This window comes from Macrosteles quadrilineatus, unplaced genomic scaffold, assembly GCF_028750875.1.
Source record: "Macrosteles quadrilineatus isolate MER2022 unplaced genomic scaffold, UCM_ALF_1.0 Scaffold_9__3_contigs__length_116548681, whole genome shotgun sequence".
NCBI lineage: Eukaryota > Metazoa > Arthropoda > Insecta > Hemiptera > Cicadellidae > Macrosteles > Macrosteles quadrilineatus.
In genome coordinates this window covers 94828356-94854404 of record NW_026542602.1, presented here as the reverse complement: position 1 = coordinate 94854404, position 26049 = coordinate 94828356, and the positions used below count along the sequence as shown (strand labels likewise).

Below are 26049 nucleotides of genomic sequence, written 5' to 3'. Positions count from 1 at the left end.
TAAGACAATTCAGGGGATTAATGATGAATCAAAACCGAACCAAGCTATCCCTGGTTGAGCTATTCAATCCATTAATTTAATTGTTAAAACCTGATTTTAAAAAAATCTTACACAAATTTGCTACAATATTAAAATATCCGTCCGTGGTAAAGGTCCTAGTTAGCAAATCATCATATTTCGATTTTTAATAATAAATGGGGACGACGTTTACTTATATCCATTCAACAATTATATGATTACATATTTAGCCAAAAATAGGCACGATCGCTTTCTTATTCAAGTGATAAAGTGATAAAATAAGAATTTTAGTTTTTTTCAACATCCCCTGGAAGAACTGAGCCTTTATAGGCTATAACAGATAATTAGATTCAATCGTTAAGCTAGGCTACAAAGAATAATTTCAAAAGAATACTCAAATGTCGAAGGTTGGCAAAAGTTAAGCACATTTGTTGGTTTGTAAGGCAAACATGATTACATCTGATGGGTGATTGTGCAAGGCTTATCGCACCACTTGCACAGAGAAGATGCATCGTTTTTCTCTCATCTGTTACCTGAGGAAGGTCGCAGTAGCGGTTTCGAAACGTCGAGTCCCGCGTTTCGTCAGCTCGTCACGGTCGGAAGCTTCTACAAGTCTAAGTGCGCCTCAGTAACTTGGACAGGTGCGTTCCACATTCCGTAATTCTACAGGTCTAATAGTTCCCCAGTTCCAGTATTTCAATTTCACTGTTCCAAGTGTTCGCATCGCACATATCACACTTTTAAGGCGCTTTGTAGTAGTTTCCGAGTTCCCGAGTTTTTCAGTATCCAATATTAAACATACAAGTTGGTTTTATTCCACAGTTCCAGTTTCGTAAGTGTGTTCCTTAGTCTCATAGTTCAATTTTTTAGGCATGCCACTGCTATAGTTGCGTTTATCAGTGCCTTCAGTGATTCTGGGGTCTGATCCAAAATACCACTATTTCAGTCCTAACCAAAACTGTTTATGACATATTTAGGAGCATACGTGCGATGCTAACTCCACTATTCCTCAGTTCCAAAACCTCTGGCTCTGTTCCATTGTTTACTTAGACTGCAGTTCACAGTGTCTTATACTTTCTTGGTTCTAAGGTTACAAAGCAATATTGTCATGTTCCTCAGTCACTTATATCCTTACTAGCGCTTGCACAAAACTCCCATCCACACGGAGCAACTGTTCATTATTCTACAGGCTAGTATCATTTCTCAGTACCGTGCCACAGTTGATCAGGTACACGTGTGTTCCACATTTGATTATTCCACAGTCCCAAAATATATTCCTCATTTCATTGTTTTACAATTTGACGACCCTACAAGTTCATGTATTGTCTCTAAAAAAAATACCGAAGTAAGTTTACTATACAGAGTACATTTTACAGTAAGATCATGTTTCTTTGATTCAATTGTTCCAAAGTACCACAATTCTGCACTATTTCGTTGTAGAAACACATAAGCGTTCCGTTTTCTTTGTTTCCATTGTTTTCCAATTCTACTCACGAACAAGTCTATAAGGGTTTAATTTGCAATATATTCGTGCTTTAACGATTATGCTGCTCCAAAGCACCATACCTTCTGTTCCAAACCACCACAGTTCCTTATTACCACATTTACTATCACAGATGCCACAGGTTCCATGTTCACAATTCTATGCCCGGTGACTTAACAGCCTTCCTCAGCGCTCTTGTACCTGTCATTGAACAGACTGGTGATCTTGCTCATACAATGTGTCGGTGAACTTTAGAAAAGTCAGAGTTTGCTACATGGCCTCGCAATCGATTGATCATTAGGAGAAGTAGGTGATTGCCAAGTATATTGCAACGTCTTGTGAATCCACTTACAGGATCTAAATAAACCATTTAGTGCAAGTGTTACTGGACTTGACAAAAAATTACATAACCAACTTCAAACGTCACACTACTGTCTTTATCCAAATTTAATGCTTTAACTACAATAAGGAACATATTGTCTACTGACTGAACAGAATATGAGTCCTAATATCGTTTCTCCACCAACTAATGTAAGAATCAATCAGATACCTAATACGTAATGCAAAGAGGCCGCTGGTGCAGGGTTAAATTCAAATCGTACAGTACACTATCAGTCTTCGAGAGCAGCCTATAAAATATCGATCAAAGAATCAGGAAGGCCTGAAGGTATATAGAGCAACCTCCATAGAAGACATACAAGACAATAGACGAGTCAAGGCTAGTGAGATACTGTTGTATGGTTCTGTTATGATTGATTATACGACCTCCTGCCTAGGAGTATTGTCTATTGGTTGCAAATCATATCAATCTACTTCCCCTCATCCAGCAACACGATGGAAGTAGGTGTGATGGAAACCTCATGTTTCAACCTCGGTAATGATTTTATTGTTATACTAGCTGACCCGACAGACGTCGTCCTCTCCTAATGTGGTTTTATGTCAAATACTCGTTCATTTTCAAGATGAGCTCGTTCGCATCGCTCAATCACGTCCTGGTTGAAGTTCGTTTGCTACGCTTACCCACCTTTAGGTTGGAGCTCGTTCGCTACGCTAACTCGCCTCCAGGTTAAAGTTCGTTCGCTTGATGGTGTAAAAACCTATTCCTTGCAATTCTACACGTATGTACCAAGTTTCGTGGCAATCGGCCCAATGGTGTCCGAGCTCATAACGTTCAAACATACAAACTTCCCCTTTTATAAATATAGATTTGTGCAGAGCCTTTTGTAGTTTGTTATGCATACAGTAGCTTCTCTACTTATTGGGCCACCTAGGAACTGAAAGCCCTGGATAATGTTTTGGCCGTACAAACCAATGTTCATAAAAAATTCAAAAAAGATAAATAGAAAAAAGAGCATATTTGGTGCGTTGGGCAGTTTAGTTTAGATAGGAGAAACATCCTCAGCTTTTACTCCCATCTGATCACAATCAATTCAAACGATGGCTTATTAAAAGGTGCCGGTTAAAAGTATGTAAATGATTTGTTAACAAGAACCCGATAGAGTCTACCGAAAGATAGCCGAATAATAGGGAGGCTACAGAGATAACTTAATGTCATTGTTCAATGAAAATTACTTTTTGAACTTGCCATTTTTTGTGGGATATTTCTTAGAAAGTCTGGACTCAAAACATTTCAATTTTTTGCCTTATTTCGTAACAGTAGAAGTCAAAACTCGTATACTTTTTGATACAACAGTTGCTATGTTCTATTAGTCCAAGCAGACTAAGAAAACTGACACAGGGATCATTAAAAAATTGCAAAAAACGTTTTATGGTTTTACTTTGTAGTGTTGGGTTTGCAGAATGACATACTAAAAGTTGTCAAAAATCGGTGCACGAGAAAACCACTATAATCACAATTTAAAATGGCGGTTTTTCCCAACATAGGAAAAATTTTGAAAAAAGATACTACTTGCATTTTCTATGAACATTTTTTTAAGAAACTGACTTGGGACTATTACCAATATTTATTGGGTCGTTATTACTTCATTTTGATAGGGAACGTGTTTTTGGCCGCCATCTTGGATCCGCCATATTGGACATAAATATATATTTTTTTCTTGGTTATTATATTTGTTACCACAAACCCTCTTTTTCTTGTAGACAGAGATAAGCTACGATTATTCATCAAAGATAAAAGTATTGATGCCTTACCTAAAATATATATTTAACTATTTCATATAGTTATTGATATTACGAGTTTTATATCATCTAAAGGGATTTTCAAATAGTTTTTTGTAATCACTGTTATCCGTTATGTAAGTAATATCCTCCAGTTAGCAAAATCAACAAAGAAATACTTATGTAACTTCTGAAAGAACTCCCTTGAACCTCACTTCCTTGACTTTGAGATTGAAAATGACTCAGTTAATTGGAGTAGAAATGGTAAAACTGAATTTAAAAAAAACTTACCTCGTCTTAAACTACTTATTATGCCTAATATACCGCTAGCAGCAAGGCCAAATGTCTATGAACCAGTAGCCTTCCGCATGTTACATAAATACTTTTTTGGTGCCACGTGAATTTGGTCTCGAGAAGAATCGTAAATGAACAGGTAATTTTGAAGGTCATCGAATTACGTAAAACAAAAAGATGTAGGAAGCACGAAAAGGGTGGCGATTGAATAACTAATTTATTGAAAAGAGTAAATACAACCAATACGCCCATTGACATTGTTCATATATATAAATATATTTTTCTCGTAATTGGATTGTCCAGTTCAACAAGAGACTCATTTTGAAAAGGATGATTTTAATTGATTGTGTTTATTGTTTACAACTGCCATCGAACAAATATTACAATTTTCTATGGTTTAAATTTGTTTCCAGATTGAAATTTTAATTTCAAGACGTAATGTAGTAAGTTTTTCTCCTCGTTAATGAACAGTTTGGGTCCAAATACTGATTAATTGTTCATACTTGTTGTACTTTCCGTAATTGTTCATCACCAGAAAATATTCCACAATAATGAAAACAGTGATTAATATATTGTTGTTCTGTTAATATTGTCGTTTAGGGATATAGGTAAAAGTAGTGACAAAAAGCTCTTATACTTGTGCATACGAAGTGAAGGGAAAACACATTTACAGTATGCAATTTCGTTCCACCTTTTGACAACAGAAAATATATACCAGCAGATAATCGGCAATCCACATTCCAAGTAAAATTATCTCGATGTCCCAAGGACGCCAGGAAGCTCTTCTTGCTAATTATTCCTTACAGTTTTACGAGCTAATATAAGTAGCTGCCGCCTTATACTAGAAAACGACCGGTTTGGATATTACGGTCAGGACGGTATCAAAGTGCCCTTGGCGTAGCCGCGTACTTGAAGTGCTTAACTTTACTACCTCAGTGAAGTGTAGAAATGCGGGTGAACTAAGAGAAATTAAACCTGTAAAGGTGTTCCGAGCAATGTTTGTGATGGTATTCATATGTAAACTATACAATTTACTAGTAGCGAAGAAATCGTCGGGAGTATAAATTCAATTGTTTACTGTAAAGTGTGTAAAAGAAATGTGATTGTAAAATATGTTTGTAAGAGGTTACTGCAGTTGCGTTTTGTTTAATATAACACAAAATTGTAGTTGGAGAGAGGTTATGGAAAATTATTCCCATAAAGATTAGAAAAAAATGTGTTCAGGAGTACTTTAGGTCTTGAAGAAAAAAATCCTTGTTGTCACATACAGTGAAAAAAACGTTGGCCTGAAATAGTATTTTTCACTACTTCGACTCGTATGTAAATCACTGTGTATGGAAATTGACGATTTTTAAAGATCTCAGATGTATGGGAATGGGCTATTTTCGAATACAGAGTGATGAAAAAATTCTTAAAAGCCCGTTCCCCAAGCAATATTATTTTTTATTTTATGATGTTCTATAAACCCAGAAAAAGTTATTCATTATTTTGTTTACTACTCCAAAATATTTTCTCTTTATCTTACACTGTTCAAGACTGTTATTAACAATTTTTTTTTAAGTTAAATAAAGAACAAATGCAGCGTCTTTTAGACTGTGACTGAACATAAAATCAAATCTTATTATACTAATTTCGGTTATCTTAAATATTAAGTATAACATTTACTTTTTACAGTTACTTTGTAAGTTGTTACACAGCACCTATTTAACCAAACATTTCGAATTTAATTATGTGTTGTTTATTGGTTTAAATATGTTTGGCAAATTAGTATGTTATTTTTTTACGTTTGTGTTCATTCCATAACTTAGTGTTCAGGATACTGTCTCAAATCTCAAGGGTTGGGTGTGTCGCTGCTGATCTAGGTTTCACAATTTAATTTCTTTCTCCAAAACTTTAGTTGTTACTTTTAGGAATAAATTTTGACCATTGCCTCAACACTTGTAATTTATAATTTATTTGCTTATTGGTTCAAACATTTTATGCAGGTTGAGATATTTGTCTGAAATTGCTGTATTTAAATTACATAACGTAATCTGTACCATATTATATATTGAGGTGGGGAAATGCGTCCAACCCCCAATGGCAAGCGTGCTGCTGATCTACTAAAATTCTCAACCATCTTACAGGCAACACAATTTTGATTCTGCACACTTTCGACTCTGCTGCGATTGACCCATCCCTAACCCCAGCCACACATACGTGAACAATCAACGAAGCAACCAATGACCTCCTGTGTTAGGAATGCCGACTCTTGTGTAATTAGCTCCTCACCATTCACGGTAGCAGTTTTTGTATTTGCGGTTGCGCAAGAGACGTTCTTTATTCGGTGGTTTGTTGGAATGTACCCTACCTTGGGGGAGGATAGGCTCATTATAAATATCTGGAAACCCGCTCTGAATTTTAATGTTGTTTCTGTCACGCATAACAAGTACCAATTAACTCAGAGATAAAATCGCAAGTAAGTAAAGTCTGGTGTGTTTCTTTAGGTTTGTTGGTTTTTCAATAGCAGTTTTCACGCCACTGGTATTTTGCAGGATTGAACATTAACAATTGAAGTGCAAACTTTCACTTTAAATTTTGTGCTTTTGTCGTGGATCGTACTCATAGGCCTACCTGTTGCAAAAGATTCAACTCGAGTAAAAAAAAAAAAAAAAAATTGAAATCAGTCCGATCCTACTGTACAGAATGGTAAATATGGGAAATACGTATTTTATCACTAATGATTAAAAAAACACAGCATTATTATAATATCTATAACGATATTTATATATTCGTAGCTTTAGAGAAGTTTACCATTCCCAAATTCCCCGATAGTTGGGTTTTGAAAGTCTTTTTATAAAGCTCTTAAACTAGTCATATATTTATCTTTTTGAAAACAGATCTCGTACGGGTCAGCATAGATTGTGCTATTGACGAACTATTCACCTTCTTAGTGTATAAAAATAACAATAAAAGGTGGTACATTAGGACGAAAAAAGTATTTTGTTTCACCTCACTTGGTCGGGCACTCAAAATAACTAGACCCTTAATATATATAATGTACGTATCATTTAAAGTTATATTTGAGTCGGGATATTCTAATATATTCCCTATTATTTTAATGAGACGTTGTAATTAAAAGATTTTACGTTTCCTTACAAATTAATCTTTAACATATAATTGTTAACATTACAACAAAGTATTTTCATCTCCTACAGAAAAGTCTATTTACTTTCCATGTTCAGCAGGTTCCTGGCTAAGATTCTTCATTTATTCCTCAAACTCCCCCTATAATACACGAAATGTAGGATCCAACGCAACAGTAGCAGAGAAGGTCTGGTTCATGAATACCCATGAAATTTACGTTCACTCCAACCAATCAATTTCGCATATTGATTATAGGTTCCACTGTTGACTGTGATCACCTGATCGACAAAAAATGCGGGTCAAGAGTAAGCCCGCAGGTTTCTCTGAGTAACTCTCATTAAAGAACAATCTTGTTAGGGTGGATTGTGTGCAATACAAAATGATGGTTTGATCGTGTATCATTTACAGTGGATTAGTCTGTAATAACGGGTTGCCCCATAGTCGTGCGGGAGCGAATGACTTCAACTATGTGATAGGAATCATCGTATTGTGACCTAGACTAATCTATTCTCCTAGGTGATTTACCAATATCTGTTTCAATAAGTGGTGTGAAACTCTGGGTATAAACTGTTATCTGTGATTGAGATCAAATTAAATTAAATGGTTGAATATAGGTGTGTTTGTGACTAAACGGATCGGACAAGTTGTGAATTGTGTATGATATCTACAATTATTTTATTGGGTGAGCAATTACATTGATCGCTGCCTAAATTGGGATTTGGAGAATTTGATACGAAAAGAATTATGAATGGAATGTAGCTAAAAATATATAAATAGTTCCGTGGTAAAAGAAATTCACATTTATGTTCAAGCCTAACATAAATAATCGATAAACGCATCCCATTTTTTACAAGAAGAAGCACAATATTTTGATTTTATTTTAATTTTGTGTGCCAACAGTGAAATGATGATTTTTACTTGAGTGGGTGTCCATTAAATCGTATTCTGCAGCTATATCTTCATTTTAAATTCGGATAACATAGGATACAAAGTACAATGTTTATCACTAAACTTGTTATATACATCGGTAACCAATACTGATATTTTTTTTTTACCGATATGTAAAGAGGATCGATTTAGATTTTTTTTTAATTGGAAAAGAGAGCAATTAAATTTAGGGGTTAAAATATCTGATAAGCCTGGTTTTTTAGTTCATTAAAATAAAATTTACCTTGCAAATTTCACCAAATTTGCATTTTTTGCTAATTTGACCAAAATCTGTGCATCTGTACAAGAAATATGATCAAATGGCTTATTTTAAATAGCTCAGTAACATATCCTGCAATTTCGACTGTTACACATTTTTAGTCTTTTGGATTGCAGAATGTTGCACTACTTGCATCGTATCCATTCATTTTCAAAGACTGTCCATATTTTCCTCAGTAACACTTCTAAATTCAACACGCACATTTATAGTCCATAAAACAATCGCATACTTCAAAGGATTACAAAAACCAACCAGGAGCGCACCTTCGTCAATTAAAAAGTGGTAAATAGCTTGGAAGAATGCGAAGACCCTGTCAGTAATGGGGTCAAGACAGACTATAAATGTGAATGCGATTAGAACATTCGAATACTCGAGTACTCGTATCGAATAGTGTCACGATCTTGTAGCCAACTAACGATGTGGTCATAACCGTCGTACCCGTGTCCAACGACACTAGTGGAACCAGAGTCGGTCCAAGGAACGAAGGAACGCGGATCAGGACTGGGTTTTTATTGACAGTTCGCATAAGGACAACTTCCACTGGACTAGGGCTGTAAAGATTATGAGAATTGATTTTAACCGTAGTTGAAGCTCCCGACTAAGGTAGGATTCGCCGAGCTGTACAGTCATCGTATTTCATGCTGACACGGTTATGTCGCAACTCATTGTGAATAGAACACATGGAACAGTTGTAATTTTTTGGCTATGGTATTCGATTACTATTTTGTTGGAGACATTAAGGTGGAAATTTTCATAAATAAACAGTGTTTTTGTAAGATTTTAAATCTTTTTGAATTGGTGTTTAAGTCTCATGTTGGTGATAACTTCTGGATATGTTAGCAAATTTTGTTCATCAATTCATCTACAAAAACATTTAAGCATTTAATCATAAAAAAGAACAAATACTTAACAGTAAAGAGTACGATTATTCATTTCAATTTTATGTAGAACACACAACCAATTAAACCCTGCTGTGCTCGGAAGCAGAAAAGTGTTAACTGTTAGGTTAGAGTTAGACTATAAACATCGATGGGCTAGACTAAACCTTGCCATGTAGAACGTTAAATCAAAAAGGGATTCCACCTGAATTGTTATGGAAATTGGGAGTCCTTTATTTTATGCCTGAAAAATATCCTAGGCTATTTATGTAATATCTTAGGTTATTTATGTAATATTTACGAGTTATTCCTTCAAACTAGGCATAATTTAACTTACACATCTTCAAGGAAGATTGCTCAATAAAATAATATTTTTAAGTTGTGGAATTTCAGTTTATGTTTTCAAGATTAATTGTTTGGTGTATATTTCTCTAGTGTGCCTATATCCATTTCACGCCTATTCTACGAGACATTGCTACTTTCCCACTGTTAAATTAAATTTATTTTACACGGTTTTTACTAGCGTATTGCGTGAAATTCATGAAGTCATGTTGAAATTCTAAGTGTATAATTTTAGCAATTTTCTCGCTGTTTTCACACAAGCAACACCAGGTGCTCGTGTAAGTGTAATAGTAAAGGTAATGTAATAGGCAGCCATATACGGTGTGGGGAGACTAGTATTGCTGGCATTACTAGTAATGTCGATTTACCAGTTATCTTGTTCATTATAGTAAAGCGGTAGGCTACATGGTGAAAATAGCTCTACTTGATAGTATGATGACATAACCCACTATGAAGAAATGACATCTACAATCTTCTTTTACCAAAAGTTAGAAATTAATTATTGCGACAAGAAATACACGGAATATTTTACATATGTTTTGTATAGCACAATGAGTGTCTGGTTAGTTACTATTTTAAAGTAACTTTTTGCAATAATTACACCACTTTAAACAATACTACCAAGCTCTGAGAAATCTACGGAAGCGGAAGGATAACAACTGTTCTCTCCTATTTTACTGTTGTGTTTACATATTTAACTCTGGTACATTGATAATGTTATTTTTATTTTCAGGTAATGAAGTCTCCAATGATCGTGAGTTGTAGATATTAAAATGTTTTTAGCAATACACTAACACGGGATCCCATTTAATTGAATATCAAATGAACCTTTGAATTGTATTATGTTATAAAAAACTACATAGATCAATCTAGTATGATACTTATATTTAATGGTTTTAATTAATAATCTTGATTTCTAATCACAAAATACCTCCACAAAATCGCAATACCTACGGATAATTGAAAACTTAAAAGATGAAAAAGGGTCACTCATTGAACTTGGTGTAAATGGGATTTTCAAACACCAAACCTTGCATGTTAAATAAATTTTATAAGAAAAATGTTTATGGATACAATTTTTAAAGTTACAGTATGTTTAGAAGATGTATGCTAAGTGGTCATGTCGGAACGCATCAATTTATTTTCGGTGTAAATCGCATTGTCAGATTAGATAAAGGAAACGATACATTTATCAATGAAAGAATTCCTGACGATGATGTGGACGGGTTTTCCGAGTCCTGAAATATGAAACTTTCCTAGCTTCTCATGAATGGAGTTTTAACGTCTTAGCTAAGATGATAAAAGCCCATATCATTTGTTGACGGATGAATGGGTTTTAAACACCAAACTTCGTTCCTGTCTTATCATAAGAGGGTTTTGACAAATGTTTTACCTTATGTGTGTTGTAAGAAACTGAGATGATAAAGTTAGGTGAAGTGTTTTGGATATATCCCGAAGCTTCCATCAAAGTCTCTCATCCTCTTTGACATTAACTTTAACCAATAACAACAGTTGTCCAGTTTAGGGCGTGGACTCTGGTAAGTCTCGTAACATTGTAACTTTAGTCTTGTGTTTGAGATCACCTTGTCAGAGGTCTTAAATCAGAGATAAGTCCTTCGAACGACTTTCACCTGTGATTTACTCGCTGATAACGACGGCTGGTTGTCGTGTGTTCGAATGTAGCCATTTGTTGGTTTGATTACACTGTTCGCCACTATCGGGCATGTCGATTGCATGTTGTATGGCGCAATCGGGCTTTATAGGCTCAATATTGACTTATGGGTAGATGTAGACCTCACGTATTGGGTGATTCATTGTTTTATGGTTACATCTACCCACTCGTTGCAACAGATTTCCAAACAAATGTAGTTTTTAATCGAATTAAATTGAACATGGGAGAACATTTTTGACATTTTCTAATTTCTTTAGATAGTTACACTGTACGTTTGGAAGTATAAAGTGAGTTGTACCACACAAGAAAACTGAAAAGTTGTCAAATAATTTAAAAATCAAGTTTGCAAAGTTTCAGTGATGTGAACAATCCAACACACAATTCACGAAGAAGTAACATACTGACAAACGATTTCATTTATTTATCTGATGGAGCTGGTAAATGTAATTTATTGATGTAATATGGTCAACTTAATACTGATAGCCTACATTTTTCTACAATTTATTCGTCAATCATATAATAAACACCATGCCATGCAAAATTATGTGACCACTCTATTGAAATCAAAATAGTACTAATTTAATCAAGTATTAATAACTAATTACTAAAAAATAATTATTAAGTTTTTAAGTTTTCTAAGTCATAATCATGAAATAACGGCGTAATAGCTTGATTCATTCAGTGAAGATTAAAAACATACTCAACAGACAAATTACTTTGGATATGACAAAACACATTTAATTTTAACAAAAAAAAAAATATCAACAAAATAAACATATATCTATGTTAAAAATGGGTATTAAATGGGTACTAAATATAAAAATGGGTTTTATATTTAAAACAAATTTTCTAACTCGTAAGCCCCGTTTTAGTTATATGACTTACATAGCAGTTACATTAGTTTAAAGCCATTCCCTTATTTTACTTACCTTACAGTGTGTTTTAATGTAATACAAAGTTATTTACCGTAAAGTTTTTTTGGATACTTAAGTTCCTGTAAGACAAACCACTTAATAAGACTGATAACCTAATTCTAATTGAATTTTCTGATTTAACAATCATAAATTTATGTTTTGGTCGAGACAGTGATACAATCCGTTTAGGAGTGAACATTTACATGTTATTATGCAATAATTTAGAAGGGAAACTTGTTAAACACAAATTAACTGCACTTAAATGGTTATTTATGACGCATTTTGCTGGAATACGTTCATGGAGACTTTAACGGCCAGTTGTACAGATGGCGCTGCAACTACTATACAGAAGCGTTGATTCCCACCTTGAACTTTGACTACCGTTCTTTCATTTTTGTCTCGAATTGGACACTCTTTCTCATTGGCATTTAATTATTATCAGCTGGCCTTTTTCAGAGAGGGGAAAGGTAAAGACATTTTATATCAAAGTAGTTAATTAATTAATGATGTGCATAAATCAATGTTATGTCTCAAATTTACAATATGTTAGGATATTCGACATATTAAAATGTGGAATTTTATTGGCAATACTTAGACCATTGTATTTGACTGGTTGTGATAAAATAGTTTTTACTACTTATACTTAAAGACCATTTGCTAAGATCTTGAAGTAATTATTATGTTTAAACGTTTTTAGAATTTTTATGGCAGAATTTATACCAGATATTAAAGCATTAACTCAAATTAAAACTCAAATATCTTTATTTTTAACGCATAATTGCGTCAACAAATATTTCCATCAAACTAGTAAAAACAACAGGTTCTTATAGACAAAATATAAAACTAAAAAACCATTGTTAAGAACAAATAGCTACAGGAATCCCGTCACTCCTCGTTGTCCTCGTCACTGTAGAAACATCGAGATAAAAGAAGATACTCCTTTGCCAAATTTTTCCGCATTGGTTTCCATCTTCAGAGGAGCGGGCAGTGCATTAAACAGCTCAAATCAATTGTAAAATAAATTGTTTAAAAAGCAGTGTCTTGGGATATCTTATATACTAAAAAACGTTTGCAAGACTTACGACAGCTAGGTTGACCATACTACTGGACCCAATCACACGCGGTTGGTACCAAATGAAAGATATTTTCCTGTAGATGTGCAGAATCACTTTATAAATTGAAATAGACCCAAAAATATACACAAAAAATTTATTTTAAATTAAAAAAAATAACATGGGCCTTATGGGTTGTCATGTTGGTGACGAAATAACAACAAAATATAAATTGAAAATCAAAACAAATTAATGAAATTCCAATCACATGTTTTATTTAGCGTGGGTTGAAAATAGAGAAGTTTGCACAAAACATACTTTTGGTGGAGTTTTCGACCACGGGGCAAGCTCTCGTCTATACTGAAACGGCTTCTCAAACCATATGGCACATACATTGGTAATCGGCGGATATTTTAAACCAAAAATGTTTTATTTTTTCATATTTTTATTTAATGTTATATCTAGAAGATCGTCCTATTTTTCCGACAAAGTTTCATAAGAAAGGAGGGTTAGTCATTTCTTTACGATCATTATCGAAGCTAATTATTTTAATATCCAAACATAAATAGCCCTAAATTCTTCAAATCAAATCAAAAGTAAAGTGGCATTAAAATCTCGTTGTCGGTTAGAAAGTATTTCCGTAGCCTGAATATCTTGTTTTTCAAAGGCTTTTGCGCATTTGATAAAACCACCTGATGATTCAAACCTTAAGTTTAAGTTTTAAATTTCAATGAAAAATGTGTGTCTTTTATGATGGTCCTTGCGTTTGACAACTCTCTCAACCAGTCATGGTAACACGAGTTTAAAAGAAATATAGAGCCCGAGTTCTGAATGTTTCTTCACAGTTTTCCCAGTTGCCGGACATCCTTTTACTCTCCAACAATAAATATTCCTTTGTCACCCGAGACTCGACTTGATAATAACATCCGCTGCAGGATCCTGACATAGTGACAGATCCTGGAGCCAATCATCTTAAGCTCTACTATAACAAGACGATGACGTCAGTCTAAGAAGCTGTCGTTGAAGGACGCATTGGAATCTATATCTGTCACACTGTTGGGTTATGTGTTTCATTAGTGTATTCTGACGGATATGAACTTTACTAAGACATATCAGACGTCCGGAATTTACCAGATGGGTTAAGTTTCAAGCTTGCGTCCGGGAAAATGTCCTAGGTTGATTGTAGTCATAATCCTGAAGAAAAAAATTTGTTCCACCAAAAAAGTTATTTTCGTAATTGTTTGTCTAATAGAATTCTATATGCATAACTTCGTTGTTGTTTTAGTTTATTTTTACAAAACATCTACAGACCGGTTAATAGGTACAAATTGTCCTGCCATTAAGAGAAGAGCTTACTCGATCGTCTTATTAAGATACTTTCCGATTGAAATGGCATTTGTATACGACCCAGTGCCCAGTTTTAAATTGGGTGACCTCCATTTAATGCGTGATTCTTTATTTAAATGTAGCCTCTTACCATCAAAGTTTAACAGTAAGGACCATGCTGTCCATGTTAATTAGGAAAGTCTTTTAAATCCATCCATTTCATTTCATTGCCTGATCGTAGAATATTATATAAAAACCAATGACTGAGTTGGTACGATCAAGAATGAACAGAACGTAAATAGATGGAAGTCGGTGTTAGCACAGTAGATATTACCAAGACATCCCATCCATATGGATCAGCTGTTGCCAATTTTTTACTAAAAAAGAATGTAGTTGTGTGAGCCAGTCACAGATTGCGCTAGTGTCAAAAACTCTATTTTGTACCTTATTTTTCATTACTGACGTAGTTGCTGGGTCACAATAGTTGCTATAGCACATAATAAGTCATTCCATCAGTTTGACTTGGTAAAAACAATCATGTTATCGGTAGAAATGAGTAATTCAGATCAGCGCAATCTGTAGGTGGCTCACATCAACTAAGACAAATTTTATTAAAAACCTGGCTACAACTTTAACATGGGGATGGAATGTCTAGTTGTTGTGTTGTATTAATAGTCAAAGATATTACCTTCTAGCATCATAGTGACTACCTTCAAGTTACCCAATTTTTCTCTAGAATTAACATAGCAACACCCAAAAAGACATCAAATGTTTCAAAATTTGATTATAAAACTGTTTTGCCCTGTGGCCAGTGAATATCACAGCTTCACAGATGGAGTAGTAAGTTTCGTAATCCCTTGCGAAATATTTCCCTACTGCCAGCTAATTAATACTTTTACAGCTACGTGCAAGAGCAATAGCATTTATGACAAATCGCGGTGCTGTAGGTGTGTATTACCGCGGGGGTGCCTGTAGCAAGGGCGTATGTCGGGGGGGGGGGGGGGCGTTAAGTAATGCATTCGTGCAGCAAGACACTTGCTATACACCTTTCACTTAAATCTGCGAACGTTGTGCTCGATTATTGAACTCCTTCTGTCCAAGTGATTCAACGAGTTCAGGAAATCATGCAACTATAGAGATAAAATGCATGTTCAGAAGGTCCTTGCATCTTTTCAAATTTTCTTTGATTTCTGATAAGTTGTGTAATTAAGTTGTAAATTAGACAAAATATAGCGTATTTTTAAATAATTTAAACCTGAATAAAAATACAACTTAACTGACAAAGGTTATTATCAACAAGAGTCTTAGTAACCTTTCTGTTAAATTAATCCTGTAGCACATAAAGGTAACATAACCTCTTGTTAACTGTGAGGTAATTCAAAATGCAATACTCTAAATGAAGTGACAACGAGAGCCTAAATAATTCAGGTTAGCAGAATATGAATACAATTATTTTTAAATCATCGTTTTTAAAACCAATTAACCTGAAGAAAACACTTAACATCGTATAGCCTATCAATAAACAGTTAGTTAGTACAAAACTAAAGGTTTCTTACCTTTAAAATGTTTACAAAATTTGGTTTTATTCATTGCCAATAATTCAGCAAGCACTTTCGCCCCCCGAGATGACCCACAAAATGTACACTTTGGTTAGAAACAGATTTTACTAAATGAACCATGCTAGTAAACATTTTAAATAAAAAATAATCTTCTGAAGGCTTGTTAGGTCAAGGTTTGTGCTTACATAGAAAATGTTCAGGTACAAGGAATATAAGAAAGAAGGTTTGCAAATTACAAAAAAGTCATTCAAAATTATCAACAGAACACTGTTTGGTTATTATGTTTTAATCCACATTAATCTTAAATAATTGTAAGATACATTTTAGTTAGCCAGCAATGTAATGTAAAAATTGATAGATCCTTACGAATATAACTCATCTTTTTATTTTGCAAATTACAAAGTCAAAGCATTATGAAATGTTATACAGTATCATCTCTAATTTGTAGAAACATCATTTATAGTGCAAAACGAAACGCGAATTGCTACTGGCCTTGTTAACTGGTAGTTAAAACAATTTAAAATTATATCCAATTTTCTCCCCATGAATCAGCTCTCAAGACTTGATTACATATTTAGCATTCCAGCTATTATATTTGGAGGTCGCCGTATAATTTAAGGCGGGGCCGAAATATTTGTCTTTGACGTAACCGGACCCATCTGAGAATGATCAGTTCTTTGATGGGTTACTTTCAAACACAGGACATATTTTCAAAGTGATTTTTTCTTGAATGCTATTAATAACCGTATTCAAGTAATGATAAAATTACTAATTTGGGTTGAGTTGTTTCAAAGACTTGTTTGAGTGTTCATAATTATTTTCGAGTGTTATGCATTTTGTGTTCAACTTATTAGAATTATTTTAATGGTAAGATGTGGTTTTCATGTTATTCACACCTACATTTAAATCCATAGTAAAAATCCGATGAAACTGCTGAACAGCCAGCATGGAAATTGGCCTATTACCTTATTCTTATATACTAGTACTTAGTCCCTGGGTAATTGCCTTCAGTAACTCTGGTACAACTACAAAATAAAGAACTACAGAATTTTAATAAAAAAATTGTGCAAATATTTGTTTCCTTAAATTATTATTAGAAAAATCTTTATTGTTTCAGTATTACATAGAACTGTACAATTCAGAAATATTACAGTAGACGAAACAATAACCACCAAGGTTAATCAACCTGATTTGGTGGTGAAATTTATAAACTAAATGAATTTATGTAGGCATAGTAAAAAATGTTTACCAGATTTAATTTGGAAATAAACCGAAACTTTAAAATCAAAGTACTACATACGATCATATTCTTAATTTCTTACTGTTTTCATAGAAAACAAATAATTTAAATAAAGTTAGGGTAAATTATTTGATTTTATAGACTCATACATTACTCTACAGAATCAAAATAATAAGAACCCTATGAATGAAACTGTCCTAACGTACAATCATTGACTATTGATTCAACAGTCAATGGTATAATCCTCCTAACTGTGGAAAAATCCTACTCAAGTCAATGGCCATCCAGAAGGATTAACGTTTATAGTTGTATTTAGCTAAGTCTGGAAATTTTCACGTATTCAATTAGTGAAACAGTCATCAAATAGTTTTCGGAGGAATCAATTATGTGGAACCATTTCCTATAAACGTGATGCATTCCTTTTCAGCGACCACAGAATTCCTTTTTTTAGGTTATAAGGTAAATTTTAGATTTATGTCTTGACTATTTTTGTGGACAAGAATATATTGATATCAATACTAAAAATTCAGCATATTTTAAGCTTTAAAACTTATGCATTTTTACTTGAATCACATAAATAGATTCTGCAGATTGAGTAATTTTACAAGATATTTACCTCGATCAATCAATTACTAAGATACTGTCACTTTGGATTATTACGAGCTATTTTCCACAACTAATCACTCGATTACATTTTGTAGATTGAGTAATTTACAAGCTATTTATTTTGTTATTTACCCTAGCTATTTGCTGTGGTTTAAGCTATATTTTTCACTAAGTAATCTCTCAACTACTCACTGAAGAACACTCAATAGGCCTATTAAATACCATTTTCTTTAATGAATCTCCAAGCTATACACTGTAGCTTAAGCTATAGTATTTTATATAGTTTAAGCTATTTTTCTGAATGAATTTCCTAGCTACATACTATAGCTTAAATCATATAACTAGCTAGTTTTTATAACATATCATTCTGTCACACTATGTAGTTTAAGCAAATTTTTCAAGCTATACGCCATAGTAAACTACTCAACAACTACTACAACAAATAAATGTATCATCTATACGTTATAGCTTAGGTTATATTGAAAGCTATACCCCTAATGCATACCTGTATGCTATAGCTTGAAACCTATTACAATATTTTTTTCTGATAATCACCCAACTATTTAAATACCTAAATAACTACTTAAACTACTTGAAGCTTAAATCTTAAAAACTATTCTCCTTATGAATGGACAAGTCATATTATGTTATAAATGGATTTATATCCATTAAAAATTAACATAATAAAACAATCTTGTCGTTTGAAAATGAAAATACTAACTGACCACTTAACCAAGTTGTGTGGTCCAGATATTCTCCAGATGCATGTATCAGCTACACACTATAGCTTATTTCGTATTAAAAGCTATTCCCCTGATAAATCGCCTAGCTATACACATTACAAGTTGTATCCCATAATAAGCTGTCAAGCTGTACAGCTGCTTGCTCGTTTGTTCGCTAAGTATCTGTTTACCGGTCTCGTGGCGACCCAAATGCGGTCTTGAGTTCTATTACCACTAAACGACCACAGCCGTGTATTTAGGACGAGGCTACGCCCGTAGGACTACCAAATTACTTTTCCTAATATCTTGATTTGTGGCTTATAACGAGAGATCCCAAACCATACTTCATACTTGTGAAAATACTGATTTGCTAACTTTTCCACATGTTTCTCACCCGACCATGAGTTGCGTAAGTTGAAATTACCCGATAAATTCTAAAGAATATTTTTGTGGTTACTGATGGCGATCTACAGAGAATATCATAAAAATGTTACCGTTCACCCGAGTGGTTCAAGTAAGATAAATTCAGGAACTAAATATCATTTATCATTGTGATATCAATAACAGAAGATCTACGTTGGGTAACAAAACCAGAGATCAGGCAGTTCACTTACGAAATAACTCAAAATATTCCAATGGTGCTAAAACAAAAATAAATCAAAATTACTGTACCTCATAAAGTAAAGTTTTGCACAATATATTAGAGGTTTGACTCTCACCATTCTTTCACTCCCATGACCTCTAAGAAAATAAAGTTAACAGTTCGCAATGAACAATTTAAACCCATGGCATTACATTACTTGGACAGTAACAAATGCATTCGTGCATTGAGACACTTGCTCTACAGCTTTCACTTTACCGGGCGTGCTCGATTAATAAACTATTTTGCACTGTGCCAATACATAGATATTTTACATAACAAAATATCAAACTATAAAATAATTGTTCTACTAGGATGAACACTTCCTTGTCACAAGATTTTACTTATTATGAGATTTTACTTTCTTTGATTATGAGTAAGAATCGCACCGACTTGTTGAATTTGGTTTATGCCTGAACACCCAATCCCATCATAACAACCCACCCGACAAACCATGTACGAACCCACAGAAAACCTCACTCAAAAGATAACCCAACCAACCAACCTATCCCCGACCAGCGGCTGCAGCTGCAATCCTTTCCCTGACTGAAGAGGACATAATCCTAAAACTGCCTCAGTCCAGTAGTAGGGTTTCAGCTCACTGGACTGGAACATCAGGAGATTGACGAAGCTGAATATTTTAGCAAACTAAACATATTTTAGGTTTACTTGGTAGCAATTCAATTTGACGTCAGGAATTATAATATCCGGTAAAAGTGTATATAGCTATCAATATACGAAGGAACTGCTACATCTCTGAATGAAATAACAAAATTATTTCTCAGTCAAGCGTAAAACCACCGCATTAGCTCGTCACGAACGTGACATCGGGCAACGGGTGATTTATCTGGTGTTATTACCCTCATTAATCATTTGTTGTTCACGATATGGCTCTTAGTCTGCCTTGGGTGCATTTGAAAACATGGATGTTAATGCAGTTATCGTGTATACCTCATAACTACTTCATCGTTTACCTTCTAGATGTTAAAGGTTATGTTAGTGAATTTGCATGAAGAGAAGTGGCTACTTCAGTGGTCTTTCGAAGACTTATATCCGAAGCAAGTGATGTTCGGGTAGAGTCTCCAGGAACATAGTTTTTATCAATCGTCCGATTTAAACGATTTGTTGAGATTTGTTTTAAACGATTAAATAAAAGTTTAAATTGCTTCCAGATCCTGCCAAACTTTTGATTACGGGTAACATTGTTGTGTTTTATTACTTGAGTTTCTTAAAATCGTTATCTGCAAATTGCATGAGAATAACAAAACATTGGACTGTATATATGTATCATTTATTTGTATTAAGTCCATATTAATATTTAGTTAAATAAATTGAGTTATTTTTCATTAATATAAATTCTTATAATTAGATTATCGCCTCTGTAATAAATCAGCTTTCATTTCTCTCTATTAGTGAATTAAAACAACACCAATACAAATTTAAAGTTAGGTAAAAGACCTATGACTGAATATCGATTAATGTGATTGCAATTGAATATTTTGCGACGAAGGCTTAAAAGACCAGAAAAAATAAGTTCTAGTTTTCTAGTTTTAGCTTTTATGTTTTACTACTTAAATGAGATAGTGTATGTACTATTTAGCTATGTAAACGTACACCTTCATGTTACTGCGTGTTGAAACATTATTTACAGTTTAGAATGTTTTTTTGTATAGTACTATTTGCCACGGGGTTTTCACGATCACAGTTTTAACTACGATGACACATTTGATTTTCCTGTCGAGTGGAGTAATTTGTAGATGGATAAATACATAAACATCAACATTAAATTTTTCCTCCACAAGTTGACACATTGCAAAGAAAAAGTTCATTCGCCAATTTTTTGGTACTGTACAAGTCCCGGTACCCAAAATGAAAACTATACGTAATCAAATGTACAACTCTGTCGCAATCTTAATTGGCATTCATAAATCTATTACCAAACAAAGTAAATAAATAACACCACACGTGAGTCGGTGTTGCCGTTTGCAGTGTTGTTGTTAGTGAAGTACAGTCAGCACCACTGGTGCCACCATGACCACAACGACTGGGTCGTGATCAATTAGTTTTTGTCCCAGTTTCAATTGGCAACCCTGTTTGTTGTTCCACAATTACCTTAGTAGCTGAGTTTGACAGACACCTGTCCGCTAGATCAAACAAACTGTCAGCTGTGACGAAGGTGGTCGTTGTGTGTGTGTGTGGAATAAAATGTCTCACAATTATACAGTCTTACCAACTGTTTGTTGGGGTTAAAATGTTTGTTTGAATGAACATTTTTAGGTTATCGTTGATTAAGCATTCATCCCTTACGGATTAGTCATCCTTATGAAATGTTAGTTTTAAGATGTATTTATGTGCGGTTTGTAAAGTGCAATTACTACCATTACTTTTTGCATTATTACCATTTACTTGTTGTTTCCATTTCAAAATGAAATTAACCAAACTAAATAATTTAGGTGTCAGCTATTGTTTGTTCTATGGCGTTATAACTATAAATTAAAACTAAGCCGGCAAATCATCCCTAAAAAAGAGAACATACCAAGATTACATTAAATGCATCCAAAAAGGGCTGCAAATTTAACGGTAAAATCATAAATTTTATAATGTAGTATCCAATAAGTGCAATGGTTGAATTGAAATTACATCCAGTTTGCTTAAAAACAAAAATTGCCCGTAATAGAAGAGAAAGAAAAAAATATTGTATCTTAGAACTTGCCCCATGTCACAGTAAATAAACAGTAAACCAATTATATCAATTGAAAACATCTTAAAACTGTTCCGAGCTCCTAAAACACAGTAAAAACAAAGACATAAAAATTATTAGTCAAGTCATTAATAAAACAACCTTTTTTTCGAAACTACTCCAAGTACAAAATTGCTAAATATAACTAAATAGGGGACTTAATTATTAAAAAAAGGTTTTCTTTATTACTAAAAAATAATAGTACACCTTAAACTATGAATTAGTTATCATACCTCAGGTCACAGTGTAATTAACTTAATAATTTAATAGATGTAAAATCCAATAATTATCTATTCGAGGCCAAATTAAAATACTCGATACATTATGCGCATTATATGTCCTGTAATGTTCAGCCAATTTTAGGTAGTTAACCACCTTTAAACTGTTCGTGGTTCACTTCAAACACTACTTTGCATAAGGTGATATTTAACATTATAGTCTAGAGAGTTTATCATAATTGAGTTCCATAATTCATGTTTCACTGGTGAACTACTTGTAGCTGTCTTCGCTGGTTTGGTAATGAAGAAAAATGTTGGAGACCTGCTACAATATCTAACTTACGGACACACTATAATGTACATGTACAATGCTACTGTAATAAATTAGAGATCAGATGGTTAGCTACGATCGTGCTCCTTGTGTCGTACGAAGGCCTTTGAGTTGGAAACTGCTTTCTATAGAATTCCCACGAGGATCTGTTACTTGTAGTAGTAACTATTGTAGTAACTCTTGGGTACAGTTTATTGTGGTTGATGATGGTTTAAGACGAACAAAGGATTACTGTAGATGTATCTTCATCCCTGATTAGGGAAAAACAAGTTTCGGGATCTGCAATTTCACCTCGCATTTAGGAGTGAGAGGGTACTTGAGAACGTGGACAATATTAGTAGACAAATTTGGAGAAACAACAGCAGAAAACAACACTACTAAGAATATTTCCATACATAAAAAGATTGTGTAACATTGACCAAAACATACAATCTGAGGCCTCGAGTTATAGTGCTAATCTTTTATCATTTAGGGCCTATTCATAATGTTAGTTTTTGTTTACTTGTTAAAAAATATCCTTACACCTTTAGTATATTAAAATTTAATTACAAATTGTTTAAATTGTGTCATACGGATTTGTGGGAGAAGCCGTGTTAGAAAATATTATCTTTGTATCGACTTTGCCCCTAATGTATATTGTAGCCTCAATAGTCGGTTAAGTCACAAAAACCATTATTCCTTTGTGTTTAGTAGTTATGGGTGCGTAACTTTGGGAAATAAATAAATTTGGATTTGAAAGATTTCATGTTTTACAATAAAGTGATCGTTGCGTAAAGTAGATCCTAATACAACTTATTGCTAGAAGTTTCTTACCGATATCGCTTTATAGTGTAAGATACACTAACACTTACCCACGGAATGAGTCAGCTATTCAAAAAAAACATTAAACTGTAATTACTAAGTGAGTTTAAGCTCCGTAACCCATGTTTGCGATTCTTCATCTTTTTCAGATATTAGTTAATAACGTTTTGAAGGACACGCTACGAAATTCATGTTTCGTACGTGAAGCACACAACAATTATTCACTTCAAGTAGCGTAACGTCAATTGATTACTCTTCATTTACTCTTAGTCTATTTACCACTTAACATTTCCCAGCGACCCCTCACCTCAGCCGACCTGCGTGTTCCAGTCTGGCAGACATCCAAGGAAAGTCCCGCCATTACTCTACCTTTTACCCGCCATATTTATCAGCTGCTTGTCTAATTACGCTCCCACGTGTTCCACGCCGCAATGCTGCCAACCTAACTAATTTCATAATTAATATTCCCTGATGAATATTACCTGTTGTAATTGAACGCTGCAGAATGTACGAACTCGATTTTTCGCAATCTGGAATACTAATTTGCTCAGAGGTGTGCAAGCTGCAGGCTAGAGGTGATATAAACACGTGCGTTTGTAACCCAGGTATAATTACACGCAAGACGTGTAATTTCAGATTCTCCACCAATATTAGAGCAGATAACGTTCGTGAGATCATCAGAACACTTCAACCTCGTAAACAGCCTTTTAAACAACGACACAAAGACTCGCTACTTTTCGTTCTCTGACAAATATCCATGTTTGGAGAAGCCTCTATAAATGCAAGACTTATTTGTCTAATGTATACCGTTTAGGTCGTACCTTTTAGACGTTTCAAGCAAAATCAGTAAGGCATGAACAAATTTTACAACTTTAGCCTACCTGAGCCAAACCCTGATCAAATTTTGCGAAGGGAATCCCTTTATATGAGCTAAAAGAGGACAATCTATCGGGCATTTTCAGAACCTTGTTATCAATCTAACATTAGGTTTTGATACTAACTTGCTTCACCGCCCGAGTTTGAAATCTTTCTTTATGTTGCCCTCTGCCAGTTTGAAAAAGTTAAGTTTAAAATTAGATTTGTTGTTTTTTACCCAGCCACAGAGCATTAATATCTTGATTTTCACAACAGCGATTTTGTTACAGCTGCTATCGCAGATCCTCTTGTTTGGTATAAAATTAATTCTATCAGTCAGTTACAGCTAAGATACACTAAAAAACCACTGTGGCTTTCCGTTTGGGTAGAAATTAAAATTTCTTACACCTAGTTATTCTATCTCAGACACATTATTTCATACGGTTAAAATTAACTTTAGTCTCAGCACCTATTCTGACGGAGATAGAGAGGGGAATAAAAACTGAAATAAAACGTAAAAATGTGGCTTAGCGTGCACGACGTTCTATTTTCGATGACCCATTCTGGCTTTCTGGTCGGGTGGGATTTCTGAAATATTACGACTATTTCTTCGATCACAAATACTTGTATTCTTTTCAAAACCGGGTTGAAATTAATTTTACCTGACAGTCCCCCAGCTAATTATAGGTGCACTGACAACCCGCTCTAGTTTTCCGGTCGGGTAGGTGTACATTTAGGTGGAGGCCACCTTCTTTACTGCCACCTACAACAGATGGGCGAAAACGTACACGTCGCCCGCCTCAAAGAAACCGACCTTATCAAAACACGATCTTTCATTGTTGCCCAACTTTAACCAGCTATTAGCCCAGTTTTCTGCCACGTTTGCGGGATTTGTGTGGAATGCGCAATGAGAAAAGTGTTCTTGTTTTCGGCCGATTTTCAAGATGGAGGTAGCTATTTCTGTAGTCTTCATAGTGAGTAATAAATCGAGTAAATAAATATAAAGAGTATATGAAATTAACCATCCGTGGAAGCCATGTTTCTATTTAGATTTCCTAATAGAGAAAGAAGGTATATTGTTGGCTTACACGATTCCTTACATATTGTGGGTCAATCAACGAATGATATGACTTCGCTTTTCTTAGTTATATCACAATCAGTAGACCATAAGTTGGTCCATGGTCTGCACATGGCCGCGAGAGATTATCATAAATTTAACGCGATCGCATGCAAATACAAACACCATTTTTTTAGTTTCCAATTTTTTGGCGCCCCCCAAAAAAGCCAATTCCCTCGCGCCCTAGGCACGTGCCTACCGTACCTATTCGGTAAATCCCTGTGGAAAAGTCTTCGAGCATGAAGTGTTGAAATGCCCATAGACAGCTCAAGCACAAGTCAGTTTGCCTTAGACGACCTACACTCTACTGAAATAACCTCCACTTATCTCAATGGCTTACACCTGCTCAACAATGGAGTTATGGTTCCTGCGCTGACAAATAGAGCGCGCCATTCTGTCGCAACTGATCTTATCAACAACTTGCGGTGCCGATTGTGTCAGAAGTCAATGGCAAACTTAACGACATGCACCTGTTAAGTTTATGTACCTGCCTAAACTATTGTAAATGTATACCTGAATAAACTGCTATCAACTTGTACCTGGGATGTAGTTGGCGGTTTAGTTTAAGGGTTTTTAGTTCGAGGTATTGTTTATGACAGTGGCATCATGTATGGAAGAAGTAAAAAATCCTTTTGGAGGAAGTGGTACAAGCCCTGTAGATTTATGTTGATACTAGCTGTACCCGCGGGCTTTGCCCCGTTTTACTTCATAAGTGAGCTCGTTCGCATGGCTCAATCACGTCCTGGTTGAAGTTTGTTCGCTACGCTCACTCACCTTTAGGTTGGAGCTC

General features: G+C 34.4%; 1 protein-coding gene across 1 annotated transcript in view; it reads left to right on the top strand.

The window, feature by feature from the left end:
• The window catches only part of LOC129002045 (dual oxidase-like), a 131081-nt gene that overhangs the window by 5835 nt on the left and 99197 nt on the right, over positions 1-26049 (top strand). The gene's annotated exons all lie outside the window — the stretch shown is intronic.